The sequence below is a fragment of the Zalophus californianus genome, chromosome 6 (genome assembly GCF_009762305.2).
Source record: "Zalophus californianus isolate mZalCal1 chromosome 6, mZalCal1.pri.v2, whole genome shotgun sequence".
Taxonomy (NCBI): domain Eukaryota; kingdom Metazoa; phylum Chordata; class Mammalia; order Carnivora; family Otariidae; genus Zalophus; species Zalophus californianus.
Window position 1 is genome coordinate 45,658,208 of NC_045600.1, and position 16,251 is coordinate 45,674,458.

Below are 16,251 nucleotides of genomic sequence, written 5' to 3' on the forward strand. Positions count from 1 at the left end.
GGTGGCGGAGTCGTCGGCCGTGGGGTGCTGGCGCGTAGGCGGGTCGCGGCAGCAGCGGCGGCGGCAGAGCGTTGTACGGAGCTGGATTTAAAAGGGCGGCGGAAGAGGATCCAGCAAGCTTTAACAGGTGCTTCATACCATTTCACATTTGTGTTCCTGCCAGAGGGCCAGTTTCTGTGGCCTGTTTCAGATGATAGTTCCCTGTTTATATAATAACTGGTAAAGATGATCTCTCACTTGCTCCTTCATCCAACCATCCACTCATTCATGGACAACTTACTGCCTAAGCACCTACTCTGTACCAGGCATTGTGGTTATAACAGTGAACAAAACAAAGTTCCAGCTTTCAGGAAGCATATGACTAATTGCATCACCTAGTTTTTATAATTCTTGCTTTAATGACCACAAATATATACAGAAGAGAATGTTGATGGCTGACACTTTTACTATCCCCCCCAAAAAGCAAAAAGCCTTGGGTCAAAAAATGGGCAAAAGGGAGAGTTCAAGCCCAATTCTTATTCATATTCCTAGCAAGCAACAACCTGACATATTGAGAAGAGGTGAATGATGACATTCTACCTGCCCACTCACCCCAGGCCTCTGTCACACCATAACACTGCCTCCTTGTTACATGTCTTCACCTAATGATATCACCCTGCTGTTCTGGGATATATGCAGTGGGCAGGTGCTCACGGGCTATAAGTATTATAGCATTTGGGGCAACATTACCCCAGAAAATTCAAACTTTTCCATGTAAAACAGAAAATATTTGTAAACCATTTTCTCTCACCATTCCCATCCTGTTAATTTGGTGCAGCCCATTGGGTTTCCAGCTTTGAAGCTTGCCTGTTTTCCATCCATTATTTGCCCCAGAGAAGCTGTGCCTATGAGCCTCAGGCTTTCACCCCAGGATATTTTGACAGACTTGGTGTTCAGTGAATATTGAGCACCTAGAATGTGAGAGGCAAGGTATTTTCCAGCATAGGTAGTGAGCAAAAATTAAAGCAATCTCTGAGAATCTGGATTAAAAGGGATAAAAATCAAGATAAATCATGCACAGCCATTTGTTGTAGATCCTCAGTTCTGCACTGAATTGAAGATCTACGCAAACATTTCAATGTTTGAAGTGTCCAAACATTCTCTTTGAACTCTTTCCTTGACTCCACATTCTCCTGCTTTTCTTCCCAACTCTATGGCTGCTTCTCAGTCTGTTTTGTGGGTTCCTACCTCCCATTTGACCTCTATTTGTTGGAGGTCATGGCTCAGTGTTGAGCAACCTCTTCTCCATCCAAGCTACACTTTCTCCATAGGTGATCTTACCACACACTGTCTTTAATTGCTACATATAATTTTAATTCAATTACTTCATATATGTATTAATTACTACATATATAGGAGGAAAGGCAGGAGGGAGGGAAAGGTGGAGACAGGAAGAGTCCATTTAATTACTGTATATATATTACTTTAGTTACTACATAGAGAAAGTGAGAGATGAATTGTGGAGAGAGAGGGAGAAGGAAGAGAGAAGGCCTATAAATACAGCACAGTAACTCATGTTTGCATAGTTTCAGCCCCACTCTCTCCTCTGAACTCCAAATCCATATATTCAATGCCTTCTTAACATTCTCTCCTTGGATGTTTCAAAGGCACTACAGACTCAACATGTCAAAACTGTATTCATATTCTCTCTCTCAAACCCTGGTCTTTCTTTGCTCCTGATATCTTTGAACGGTGCTTCCCATTCATTCACTTGGTTATGCAAGCTGAAAATTCACAAGTTACTTGGACGCTTCCATCTCTCTTATTTTTTTTTTGTTTTTTTTTTTTTAAGATTTTATTTATTTGAGAGAATGAGAGAGAGAGAGCACATGAGAGGAGGGAGGGTCAGAGGGAGAAGCAGAGCCCCGCGCTGAGCAGGGAGCCCGATGCGGGACTTGATCCTGGAACTCCAGGATCATGACCTGAGCCGAAGGCAGTTGCTTAACCGACTGAGCCACCCAGGCACCCGCTTCCATCTCTCTTATTGCGCACATCCAGTGCAGCACCAAGTTTTGACAAGTTTGCCTCCTGAATGTCATTCAAATCTGTCCTCTTCTTTTCTATTCCCATCACTTCAATCCCTGCAGAGAGCAAAAGTCTTCTGGATTTGACTCCTGCTGATCAACCCACATCCCTTTTAGTCTCCTACAATCCATTTTTCACAAAGCAGCCAAAGAGATCATTCAGAATGCAAGGTTCTCAGATGGTTCTCAAATGATTCCACTGCTCTGAGGATACATGTGTCCCTGCCGACTTAAATCTGCCCTCATTTGATCTATATGATCTATATTCCCCCTCATTCTCTCCAGCCAGCTCCCCAGCCTTCTTTTCAGTTCTCTTCTCTGTATGTCTCCCCTACCATAGGGCTTTGTCCTTCAACCTGGGAATCTTAACCATATCTTCTTGGAGTTTACTCTGATTCATGCTTCAGATCTTGACTGTCTCTTCCCCAGCACGTACCACAAAAATATTTGTTAAATGATATTGGGGCTTGAAGAGAGGTACTCACAAGTTAGATTTCTCTTTTCCCTGCTGGGTTGAGAGCCAGTTAAGAGAGAAGATATGGAGGGAACAATCCGATGGAGATCAAAATATCAGTTTTATGATCAATAGAGTGGTTGAAAAATGTGGTTTAGGTGTGCAGCAACATGACTATGCCCAACATAAAACCCCAAATCAGGCAGCCTCACTCCCCTAGTCTTTTCTGTACACACATGCCCATGGACAAGCCCCTCACGGAATTCACCTCCTAGAGGAAGAACAGAATATGTATCCAAGAGAGGAGAGGAGAAAGAGGGCAGGCTATGCCCCACCATCACCCTCAAGAGCTTTCCCAATTTGCCTTCCACGTAAGCCATTCCACCTCCATGGGTCAGAATGAGGGGTGTGGGAAGAGGCCAGGTGTGCTGGGAAGATCCCTCCTTATAGAAACCAGAGGAATAGATCAGAAGCAATATGCCCCTAACAGGTCAATAAGTGGTTGGACATATGACTGAATGAATTAGTGAACAAATATTGACTACACATCTAATAAGTGGTGGGCACAGTGCTAAGTACTGGACATATATAAAGAAATAAAGATATCTAACACTTATTGAACATATACTGTATGCCAAGCTCTCTTTTAAGTGCTTTGTCTGTATTACTTTATTTACTATTAAACGCATTAGTATTTAATTTAATCTATCTAATTTTATTTAATATAATTTATCTCATTTTAATACAACTTAACATACTATATGTTATGTTTATAATTATATAAATATACATATTTATAATTACATAAATATATATAATATATAACAATTATATATTCTAATATATTAAATATAAAAATAATTTAATATGTACTAATGTCTACAATGTTTTAATACATTTAATCCCCATAGCAACTCTCAGAGGTAGAAGCTATTATTCCCCCTACCCTCATCTTTCTGCACTGAAGGATGAGGCCTGACCAGAGTGATAATGACCAGTGTGATGATGAGTGCACACCTACCTCAGCCACTTCTCTCTTCTTCTGCCTCTACCTGCCCACTGAAAGGATATATTCTCATTTGCTCTGCCGTGTGCGGTAAGCTTACAGTTTTGTGGACCTCATTTGCTTTCTTACTCAAAAAAATACCACAGATTAGGGGTGCCTGACTGGCTCAGTCTGGAGAGCATGTGACTCTTGATCTCGAGGTCATGAGGTCACGCTCCACATAGGATGCAGAGATTACTCAAATAAAACTTAAAAAATCGCAACAGATTAATCAAAATTTCAGATTATGCTCACATTGAATAAAAATCTCACTGAGCATTAGTTGAACATGATTCTGCAAGGTTAGGTAGGCCATTAATCAAAAATCAGCTCTGGGGCACCTGGGTGGTTCAGTCGTTAAGCGTCTGCCTTCGGCTCAGGTCATGATTCCAGGGTCCTGGGATCAAGTCCCACATCGGGCTCCCTCCTGGGGGGGGAAGCCTGCTTCTCCCTCTCCCACTCCTGATGCTTGTGTTCCTGCTCTCGCTATCTCTGTTTCTGTCAAATGAATAAATAAAACCTTTAAAAAAAAATCAGCTCTGGGGGCGCCTGGGTGGCTCAGTCGTTAAGCGTCTGCCTGCGGCTCAGGTCATGATCCCTTCCCCACATCGGGCTCCCTGCTCAGCGGGAAGCCTGCTTCTCCCTCCCCCACTCCCCCTGCTTGTGTTCCTGCTCTCGCTGTGTCTCTCTCTGTCAAATAAATAAATAAAATCTTTAAAAAAAAATCAGCTCTGTCCTCTGCATTATTTATATCTTTGGTAAACAGCATTATATCTTGTTTCAATAATTATACTTTGAAAACAATGTAGTGAATGTGCTTAAGGTTCAAAGAAAAGTGACAAAGATGATCATCAAATCAACAGATAATAAATTACTACAATGAAAGTTAAAATTAATTCAGGTTGTTAACTCATAGAAGAAAAGGCTAAGGAATTCTTTGATTACCCCTTACAAGTAAGTGAAGTACTTCAATAAGTAGGATGGTCCCTATGTCCACAAGAAAAAATAAAGAGATGAGTTTAGTTTTAGAAATTTTAATTGTTAAAACTATAGAAAATTGTAACCAATACAACAAACCCGTATTCCATCCACCCCAAACTAGGAACCATTACCATTTTGTCTCCAGCCTTTGAAAAAAAGTCATAGAGTGCATGGTAGAAATTAGAACAATATCAAAGGGTTTATAATTAAAAAAAAAAAAAAAAGTAAGCCTCCCACCCTTAGATGCCTGATCTCGCCCAGAGGCAATCCTACTACAGGTTTCTTGTATTTCCTTACAAAGATGTTCTATGCATATATAAGCATATGTGTAAGTGTATTCTTCCTTTTTTTTCCCCACAAATGGAAGCTCATGATGTACAACATTCTGGCCTTGCTTTTTTCAATTAGTGTATCTTGGAGACTGTTGAAACAGGACAGTTTAAATCTAACATGAGAAAGTACTTTTTAGCAGTCATGTAGATAAAATTCTGGAAGGAGTCACTAAAATTGATATTAGTTTCAGCTCTCTTAAGCCACTGTCATCAAACAGGTTAAGGTTCCTAGGAAGCTGACCGAAATAGAGATTAGTATGCAGGAATTTTATTAGGTAGTGTTCTTGGGATCAATACCTATAGAAAGGAATAGAAAGAGAAAAATAAAAGTAGAAATGGGCAGAGAGAAAGTTTGGGCTGCAATGCAGTCTCAACAACACGAACCCTTGGGGAGCTAAAGCATGAAAGGCCCTTCTGAGTTATCCTGAGACAGGGAGTCCAGGCCTTCCCGCCTCCACATTAATCAATCATGGGATGCAGATGGCCCTGGGGAGGTGTGACCTTGGGCTACACAGTCTCTTCAACCAAGACAAATTCCAAAGAAGACCAACAGCTAAGAGCTATATGCCAGTGGCACTCTAAAGCTTCATCTTTTGTAACTGTCTAAGGACATGATTAGGGGGTATAAAAAACTCAGTGAGCCCCCACTAAGGTTTTCTCCCAACTTGTTGGACCTCATTCTGGGCAGGAAGAATTTTCCATCAACCCAAACATGTCTTCAAAAGGATAGTGGGGGGATTTGAGAAGCCATGCTCTCTGCATATCACTTAAAGAAAAAGTATCCAAAACTTAACAAATGAAACAGAAATTACTGTGTGCCCTTTCAATATTATACCAGAGCATTATCTAACAAGACTACCTAACAACTCTGATTCTCTAGGAAATATAATGTTCGATTTACTATTTACTATTGATTAGAGCCTAGACTCAAGGAAGTTAAATAGTGCCTTGTAGGAAACTGATAGTGATTTTTGCCCAGTCAATAAGATAAACTCAGGGCGCCTGGGTGGTTCAGTTGGTTAAACGCCAGACTCTTGATTTTGGCTCAGGTCATGATCTCAGGGTCGTGACATTGAGCCCTGCATGGCTCCACGCTGAGCATGGAGCCTGCTTAAGATTCTCTCTCTCTTTCTCCCTCTGCCCCTCCTACCCTGCACCCATGTGCTCTCTTTCTTTCTCTCTCTCTAAAAATAAATAAAATAGAATAGAATAATAAAATAAAATAAAATAACATCAAAGGCCAAAGCACCTGTCAGGCTCCGCTGTTTTGTGCAACCATCATCCATTCTGACTGGACTAACCTTTTTCTGATTGCCCTGAGCTTCGGCTGTGCCAGCCATTAAATATTTTGAATATCATCCTTGAATATTAATTCAAGGATGATATTCAAATTCAAGCTGTAATAAGGTTATTGTTGTTTTTAGGATCACTTAGAATCACAGCATATTAGAGTCCAGTTGTGTTACCTTCTTTAAAAAACAAGAATGAACTTCTATGAAGTGCCTAGAATAGTCAAATTCGTAGAGGCAGAAAGTAAAATAGTGGTTACCAGGGACTGTGGTTGGGGAGAAGGGGATTAGTTTTTAATGGAGACAGAGTTTCAGTTTGGGAAGATGAAAAAGTTCTAGAGACAGATGGTGATGGGGGTTGCACAGCAGTGTGAATGTTCCTAATGCTATAAACTGTACTTAAAAATAGCTAAAATGGTGAATTTTGTGTTATGTATGTTTTACCACAAAAGAGTCACTATAAAAAGATATTCAGCCATAAAAACAAGAATGAGACCACAGGTAGAAAATAAGTTCAAACAGATAATAAAAGGATAGAAAAAACAATGTAGGTGTTCAGAAAAACAATAAAAACAAATGGTTTGGGGTATTAATTTCTTTGAAGGAACTAAAGATTGCCTACTGGGAAATTATTGGTATACTAATACCATATTTGAAAATTTTAACTTTTCACAGAAAGGAAATAATCTCCAAGAGAACAAGATGAAATTTTAAAATTTGAATTGATTACTGGAAACACTCCCTGTCTGAGAGATAAATATTAAATTATGAAATGGTCTCCTCAGGGAAATTGTGAAAGTCATCATCCAAAATATTAAAAATTAAATCAGATAAAACATTAGGCAGGCCTAATATAGGAAATGATCCTGGTCTGGTTTGGGGGGGCACAGACTGGAAGGCTTATTGGGGCTTTTCTATTATGTATTTTAAAGATTCTGCCAAAAAATAAAACCCATATTCTCAGTTTCAGGCATAAGCTAGAAATTGTTGTTCAGAGTTCCTGAAGAAACAAGTGTTTGATTAGAGGTTGGAGGTAAGGTTTGGGTCCTATTTTGAGTATATTAAACTGGAGACCCAGACTGCCCAGCTCCTGCACCACCAAACATCCTGCGTACTTAGTTGGCTTGACCACATGAAAAGAAAGAGCCAAATGCAAAACAGAGTTCTACTTCCTTAATAGCTGAGCAAGCACTTCATAGTCCCAAGAGGAGGGAGGAGGTCTCTGGCTGGATTGAAGAATGTAGCTTGTGCTGAAGGTCTAGGTGAGGGGTCATTTCTTTGCCCCAAATAGGAGAGGCCTGAGTCTCTGGCAGCCACGTGGAATGAAAGAGAGGAAGGTGTGGTATACCTACCACCAAAAAAAAAAAAAAAAAAAAAAGTGTATATAGGTGTAAACTTTAACGTACAATAAATTTACCTGTTAACCAAACAGTCCAAATGAATAATCTGGGCTTTAAACTACAAAACAAACTCCTCATCTCTTGAGGCATGAAGGGAACAGAGATGGGTAAAGACTTCCAGGTGTGGTGAGAAGGGGGACGTGTCCTCATCCCCATTTTTTCACAGACAAAACTATATTATTTATGAGGATTGATTAAATCTCAGAGATGCAAAATTATTCAATATGTGTTCATATGTTCACCACCTTTAGAAGTGAGAAGGCCAATGGAAGCCTGCAGTGAAAAGCCTTTGTAGGCTTTGAGGATGGATGTCAAGGAAAATCATTAATGAGCAAGTTACCACTGTGGGTAAACTGGACCTCAGTCCTACTGGGAGCTCTCTGAGAGACTTTGTGGAATGTCGCTTAGAACGCCTTACTAAGGGGTATGGGACTGGGCTGTTTATCCAGCACCTCCCATCCCTCCATAGTTAAGGGGCACTCCAGGGGTGTTAAATTCTCAGCACTTGCAGCCTCCCCTCAGGCAGAGAGACAAAGGAAGTTTATATAAACACTATAAGGCAGGGGTTCCCAAATCTTCGGAATCACTTCCCTTGTCTTCTGTCACGCCATATTTTTTTCCTGGTCTTCCCTTTTAAGATTTTATTTATTTTTATTTTTATTTATTTATTTATTTATTTATTTATTTATTTTTTATTTATTTTTATTTATTTTTATATTTATTTATCCCAAATCTTCGGAATCACCTGGAGGATCCAGATTGCAGGACCCCATCCCAGAGTTTCTGATTCAGTAGGTCTGGGGTGGGGTTGGAGAATGCATTTCTAACAGATTCCTGGGTGATGCTGATGCTGTTGGTCCAGGGATGACATTTTGAAAACCACGGCTCTGGGCCAAAGCATCAATAGTATCTGTTACATACTAATATCTAAAGGATAATGGTCATTAAGGAGACAAAGGGTCAGAGGGAAACTAGAGCTGTCTAGGTAAAGGAAACCCTCTACAAAGACCTGAGGCTGGAGGGAATCTGCGTGGTTAGAGGAACTGCCAGGTAGTGAGGAGTGAGAAAGAGAAAGACCAGATGAGCCTGGCAAAGTGTGTGGGGATGAGATCAGTCAGGGCCTTGGAGGCATGGTAAGGATTTAGGGTCTTTTTCCTAAGAGAAAGGCAAAGGTATTGAATGGTTTTAAACAGGACAGTGACCTGATCAGGCTTGCACTGAAGTGGTGGCAGCAGAGATGGAGAGAAGTAGATGGATCTCATAAATATGTAGGAGAAAGAATCAACAGGACTTGATGATGGATTAAGAAGAGGAAAGAGGTGAAGAATGTATCATGGATGACTCCTAAGTATCTGGTCTGTGCAGTTGGATTGAGAACCACCCTACAGGGAAAGACCCAGGGTTCAGTAGTGTGGACGTTGAGTCTGAGGCTCATGTGGGACACCTAAGTGGAGACCTGCAATAAGCAATTAGGTATACAACCCTAGAGCTCATGGAAACTCTTAAAAGCATAACATTGAACAAAAGCCCAAACGGCTGCACTAATGCTTCAGTGAAGCTCGATTTTAAAGTAACCTTTTTCCTCTCTTTCATAAACCTCCCCTCCTCCCTTCTTAGCCTTTTGTTTCAGGAACCCGGTACCACCCTGAAGACATGACAAAGGGGGCTGGCCGCAAGCACAGGATTCCTGTCAAAACCAGCTAGATCCTGTATTTCCCTATAAAATCCCCCGGCCCCTTCCTCCAGGGCAGGCTTGCAGTTTTTTTGAAGGCCATAACCTGCTGCAGCCTCCTTTGCCAGGCAAAACAATAAAGCTATTGATCCTCTTTATCCCAAACTCTATCTTCACATGACATTTTGCTCCAAAGCATGGAGGCCAGTTTTTGACAACACTCAGAGAGTTCTGGGTTGGTGATTTAAATTTGGGAGTTATGGGCACCTGGGTGGCTCAGTTGGTTAAGCGACTGCCTTCGGCTCAGGTCATGATCCTGGAGTCCCGGGATGGAGTCCCACGTTGGGCTCCCTGCTCAGCAGGGAGTCTGCTTCTCCCTCTGACCCTCTTCCCTCTCGTGCTCTCTATCTCTCATTCTCTCTCTCTCAAATAAATAAATAAAATCTTAAAAAAAATAAAAAATACATTTGGGAGTTATTAACATGTAGCTGGTGTTCAAGCCATGGGGCTGGGTGAGCCCCCTAAAAAGGGATCTTTGAATGAGAGCAAAAGGAGGTTCAGACAGAACCTCAAGGACTCCAACAAATCATGGTTATGATGAGGAACATGATCCAGCAAAAGGGTCTGAGAAGAAGCAAGGGAAGACCAGGAAAAAAATATGGCGTGACAGAAGACAAGGGAAGTGTTACAAGGATGAAAGGTTTAAGAACTGCCAAGAAATCAAATCAGGTGAGGGCTATTTATTTATTCATGTAATTTTAAGATGAGCATTTAAAGCACCTTTCAAATTTAGTGAGATGGAGGTAATTCATGAGCCCAACATAAGCCACTTTAGTTGAACAGGAGGCAGAAACAAGGATGAAATTGGTTCCATAGTAAGAGAGTGGTATGGAAATGGAGACAGTGAGCATAAAAGACAATGCTTAAAATGCTTTTGAGAAGTTTTGATATCTATGAAGGGGAGGACAGCAACTAAGGAGACAGTGAAGTCCGGGGTGAACTTCATGACCTGTCTTCCTTTCAGTCTTTCAAATGTTGGGGAAGACTGGAGCATATTTAAATGCTGATAGGAAGTCTCTGGGTTGAGAAAGTCTGAAGACCCTGGAAATGGATAATTGAGAATTTATGAATTGAGGAGGAAATGGAATGCAGGGCGCAGGTGGATTAACCTTTGATAAGAACACAGATGTCTCTCCTGCCTAATGGCAGCAAAGGAGGAGAGAGCGCCCTGTGCAGATGCAGACAGGATTAAAGGTTCAGTAGCATAAGTCAAGGGGTTTCTACCCAGATGGCTTCAATGTTCAATGGAAATAGGAGATGAAGTCATGGGAGAGGGAGGAGTGAGTCTAGCTCGGAAGGGGCTAGGGTTGACTATACAAGGACAGTGGAGAAGACTGGAGTATGATTTTTTTTAGTGGGGGGAAGGGTAGAGGGAGAGAGAGAATCCCAAGCAGGCTCCACACCCAGTGCAGAGCCTGAGGCAGGGGCTTGATCTCACAACCCTGAGATCACAACCTAAGCCAAAACCAAGAGTTGGACGCTTAACGGACGGAGCCACCCAAGTGCCTCTGATTTTTTTTTTTTTTAAATACTGGAAGGGGAAAAAACCTCATGGCTTGAAGGCAAACTGATTTTCGCAAGTGGGCTGTTTTTGTATGAAGATGAGGACAGTACCTATGAACACTGACATACTTGTTTACAGCTCAGAGATCAGAGACACCCTGCTACTCAATATGCATGTGGCCCTGAGAAACACATCAATATTTATATGTGATGTTTATACTCTTGATTCTAATGCTCTTCTAGAGTTTAAGTTTCTTGGAGGCATGGATCTGGGATGTGCGACTGGGCTCACCTGGCATGCTACATTTCATTCTTTCATTCATTTCACAACTATTGAGCACTTGCCATATGACAGGCACTGTGCTAGGTGCTGGAGGATATGACTCTGAACGAGGCAGACAAGGGCAGATTCCCACAAGGACCTGCATTCAAGTGGACTACAACACTGATGGTGCCCCGGGAGCTTGTCATCACAATGCAATTGGAAGTTCCCTCCCTCCGAAGAGCTTACATTCTAGGCAGAGGGGAAGACTGGGTGAGATGGAGACAAGCAAACACATGAGATAATTGCAAATTTTTGGTAAGTTTTATGGAAGAAAAAAAGCACATGAGGGAATAGAAAGTAATTTGGGGGTGGAGACAAAGGTTACTATCAACTCTGTGGCCTTTCTGAAGAGATGATGTTGGGGCTGAGAAAGACCAAGTCTTGGGAAGAGCCAGGGCAGGGGCTGGCGGCAGGGAGAAAGGCAAGTGCTAAGACAGAAGAGGGATGAGGCCTCTAGGACCAGAGACAGTGAGCAGGAGCTCATCGGGGTGGGTTGGCCCAGATCCTATGCTGCCCCTTGAGCCACGTAAGGAGTTTGGGTTTTATCCTAAGCTTGATGGAAAACCCTTGATCTTTCTAGATCAAGTAGAAAGAAGAGTAAATGTTGTGATTTTCACATTTAAAGGATCACTCTAGCTACTGTGTAGGAAATGGACTGGGTGGGGAGAGAGCAGAGAAGCCACTTAGGAAGCTACTGAATAAATAATCCAAGTGAGAAGACAGTGGCTAGGACTAGGGTGGTGATGGTGAAGTTGCAGAGAAGTGGATCAATGATGGATTGATTTCAGAGACAGACTTGGTGTTAAATTAGTCCCTGGCAGAAGTGTTAAATTAGTCACAGCCGGGTGGGCGGGGGTGGTGGTAAAGCTGATACCTTGTTTTTTGTTTGTTTGTTGTTGTTTTTTTTAGGCTGAGCAAATGGATGGGTAGTGGTGTTATTTACTGAGATGGAAAATACTGGAGCAGGAATAGATATTGGGGTAGAGCCAGTCTCACACTGCACACACTAGTTGGAAATGCCTGTTACACATGGATCTCCAACTCTGGAGCCCCGAGGACAGGTCTGGGCTGGACATTTGGGAATCATCAGCATAGGGACAGTATTGTTAAGTCTCTCGGTAGGAGGAGATCAGCTAGAGAGAGAATGCATATAGAGAAGAAAGAGTATCTAGACGGTCTACACCTGCTGTGCTGAATTTAGGTGTGGGCTAGAGGAGAAGGAGCCAGCAAGGGAGACTGAAAAAGAAGACAGAGAGGTAGAAGAAAAACAAGGATATGGCAACTTCCAAACTCCAAGAGGAGCGAGTGTTTAGAAAGACAGCACCATGTGTTTTGCAATACAGAGGGCATTAGTGACTGTAAGAACAGTTTCAGGGGAATGGTGGAAACAGACCAGTTTGGGGGCAAGTTAAAATGTAATTTAGGGTTGAGGGAGTAGAGATGTTGCATAAAGGTGGTTTTGTGTTCTACAGGACCATGGCAGTTGAACGGGTAGTGGAGAGATACATGTGATCAAGAGAGACCTTTTCCTTCCTTTAAATGGAGGTGCTAGAGTCTGTTTATACAGCAATGGTAATGATCTGGAAGGAAGAGTAGAATTAGATGAAGCAGGGAAAACTTCTGATGTGGGAATAGGGTGGAAACCTCCAAAAGCACAGTCTGAAAGAGAGGATGGGATCCCAACATGAGGAGTTTATCTTTTAATAGGTGCAGGGACGCCTTTTGCTTTTGCTTACTAAAGTTCTTAATTATTTGTTGAATGCAGGTCAGAGAGAACAGATTTGCAGTGACACCTCTCAGGCACCAGATGGGGATGTTCAGCTGCAGTCAAGGCTCTGTCACCTGAGCACCTTCTTAGGAGCAAATAGATAAAAGGTCGTTCTGTCCTGTGTTGGATGGGGTTGGCCCTAGGGCAACTGTAATTGTAGGTGACTTTCTGGTTTGGCTCTTTCAGTGGAACTGCAACTCCTGTTTTGGGAAGAAGAGAAGCTTTATGCATGTGAAGAGGACATTGTGATACAAAGCACAAAGAGAGCAGGGATCATTTCCCAGAATGGGGGATGGGAGTCAGTTAGTGGTTTACCCGCTACTAAAAATTGGGAGGAACCAGCTAGACACTAAGTAACACTGAAAATCAGGGAGGAGACTAGCGTGATCCTTCACAAGGAAACACCTGAACGAGTCAGAGTTTCTGGTGTGTTGTCCGAACTGACCGCATGAAGGCAGCGGTGGGGAAATGGCCTTGGAGTGATCTGCGAGTGGTGGTTGGACTGTCCCAGGCCAGTGGGTTCCCAGCAGCACCTCTGGGCTGGGCACGTTGGCATCTGTGCTGTCCCCACTGGTTCTCTCTTATGGGCCTTGGAATCTGCCCTAGTTGTACTGAAATAATCTCTTAATCACATCCTTCCTTTCTTACATCCTGGCCCCAATCTGACCTCCTGGGAGGGAGTCCGCTGAACAGCACAATAACCCAGCCAGCCCCACCCTCTTGTTGGCTAATATTAACAGTATTTATTTAAATATGTTTAGGCACGATTTGCTATATCCCGCTGTGTGTTTCCACTTGTGTAAGATGGTTAGAGCCTTCCAATAACCCAATCCAATCCTTGCAAACTGGTGTGTATTTCTTCTGTCGTGGCAAGGGCTGTTCCTATTTCCCCTGAATCTGTGGAATTAGCCCCCAAATCCCAGAGGCATCTTGGTTTTAGGTTTAAGCAAACTATTTCCCCCTTATATTTTCCATAGTCTTTATGCACGCTCCTGGCTCCTTTGTTTTGAAAAAGCATCTTTGCGGGACACCTGGGTGGCTCAGTCGGTTAAGCGTCTGCCTTCGGCTCAGGTCATGATCCCAGGGTCCTGGGATCCAGCCCTGTATCGGGCTCCCTGCTCCGTGGGGAGCCTGCTTCTTCCTCTGCCTCTGCCCCTCTCCCTGCTCATGCACTCTCTCTCTCTCTCTCTGTCAAATAAATAAATAAAATCTTTAAAAAAAAAAAAGAAAAAGAAAAAGCATCTTTGCTCCTGTGGCACCTCCATATTACCAAACTAGTTCTTGCTTTCCTTTCACTGATAAACATCCCTTTTGTTTCTTCAGCTCTTTGAAACCTCTCAGCCAGCTATAAAATTGTCCTCTGCAAGGTGAGCAATGATTTTTGCCAGTCTTTGCGTTCTTCAATCACTCTTTATTCTCCTGGACTTCTCTGCAACATTTGATAGTGATGACCCTCTTCCTCCTTGAGATGGTTTTTTTCTTTCCTTGCTTTTTCCTATCCTTTCTTCTTCCCCCCCCCCCCTTCCTTTTTTGATTTGCCTGACACTGGACTAACCCGATCTTTTTTTTCACCTCTGATCCTTTCCTCTGTTGCCTTAGAGGACTCTTCTTCCTGAGTCCTGTCCTTGGGGAGTAGTTAGTTACCCCTGGGTCAGGCTCCTTTGGGGGTGGAGCCATCTCTTCAGGCTTGCCTCTATGTTAATGACTTCTCTCGGAGATATGATCCCCTCACAAGATAGCCAGGCTTATTTATCTAATTGCCCTCTAAATGTTTCCACTGGGATATACGGCTCTCGGCCCAAGTTGAATATTTCTTTTTTAAAACGTCCCGTCTTCCCCTTACTCCCTAACATCTGCTCCTCCCTATTTCCCATTTCCCACTCAGTAACTCCACTGTTCTTCCTGCCTGGTCACCCAAACATAAGAACTTTGAAGCATGAAGCATGTATGACCTTCTTTTTTCAGACCTAGGTTTTAATTCCGGTTCTCTGGCCATTAGGTAACTCACATTAAATAGGGATAATCATAAAAACTCAGGGTTGTTGTGAGGAACATTTAAAGTGTGCTGCACAGCACTTGGAACATCAAAAATGCTCAAAAGCTTTTGACAATAACTCTTTTGAATTTCCGTCCACCCCTCAATTCCTATTACTTTTCTTACACCAAAGTTAGGAGCAGATTCCAAACCAGCCTTCTGGATTCTAGTCCCTAGCGCTTCCAATCCATCATGCATTATTTTTACTGGGTTAATCTTGAACGTTGCTTTCATGATATTACTACCATGTACCAACTTTTTAATGGCTCCCATTTTCTGTCTCAGAATCCAAACTTCTGTCCTACCTACTCTGGCCTCACTCTATGCCCACTCTTCCTCAGAGCATCTTCTGGGCATTTCTTCCTTTCTTCTCCATAGTGGTGAGCATGCCACGCTCACTTCTGCCTCGTGATTTCACATACTACTCCTCTTGATAGGCCTAACTCCATTCTTCAGATCCAGTTAGATTTAGCTTCTTCATAAAGACGTTCTATGACTTCCCTGATGACCTTCTTTCGGAGGTTAGGTTATCACAGTCCTCCTAGTGGGTTTGTACTTCATGGTTTAGATGTTACAGTGATAGTTTTTCTCCTTTCTGACTTTTTTTTTTAATGAATCATTTCTTTAAATACTTGTACATAAATTTTAATGGATGAAAAAGGCAAAAGATGGAAAAGATGGAAAAATCATGTGCTCATTGACCATTTGTATATCTTCTTTGGAGAACTGCCTATTCAGATTATTTGCTCATTTAATCATGTCTTATTGTTGATTTATAATAGCTTTATATATTCTAGATATAAGTCCCTTAAAAGATATATGATTTACAAATATTTTTTCCCATTCTGTGGGTTATTTTTTCACATTTTTCATTGTCTTTTGAAATTTAGGTATTTTTTATTTTGATAAAGTTGAATTTAGTTTTTCTTTTGTTGCTTTTGCTTTGATGTCTTATCTAAGAAGCTATTGCCTAATCCAAGGTTACAAAGATTTACTCCTATGTTTTCTTCTGAGAATTTTAGAGTTTAGATCTTAAATTTAGGTCTGTAATCCATTTTGAGTTAATTTTTGTATTCAGTGTAAGGTAGGGGCCCAATTTATTCTTTTTGCGCGTGGATATCCTTTATGATGTTTTAAATATAAGCCTCCTACATCAGATAGATGTTCCTTTAAGACCTTGTGTCGTGTTATACATCTACATGTCTGCCTCTGTGCCCTGCACTGTACTAAGCACACAATTAGCTAGCTACCTTGTTTGTGTGAGCCTATGTGTGAACCCTTCATATTTTTGTCAGGGACAGACTATCTCACAAGATGACATGAT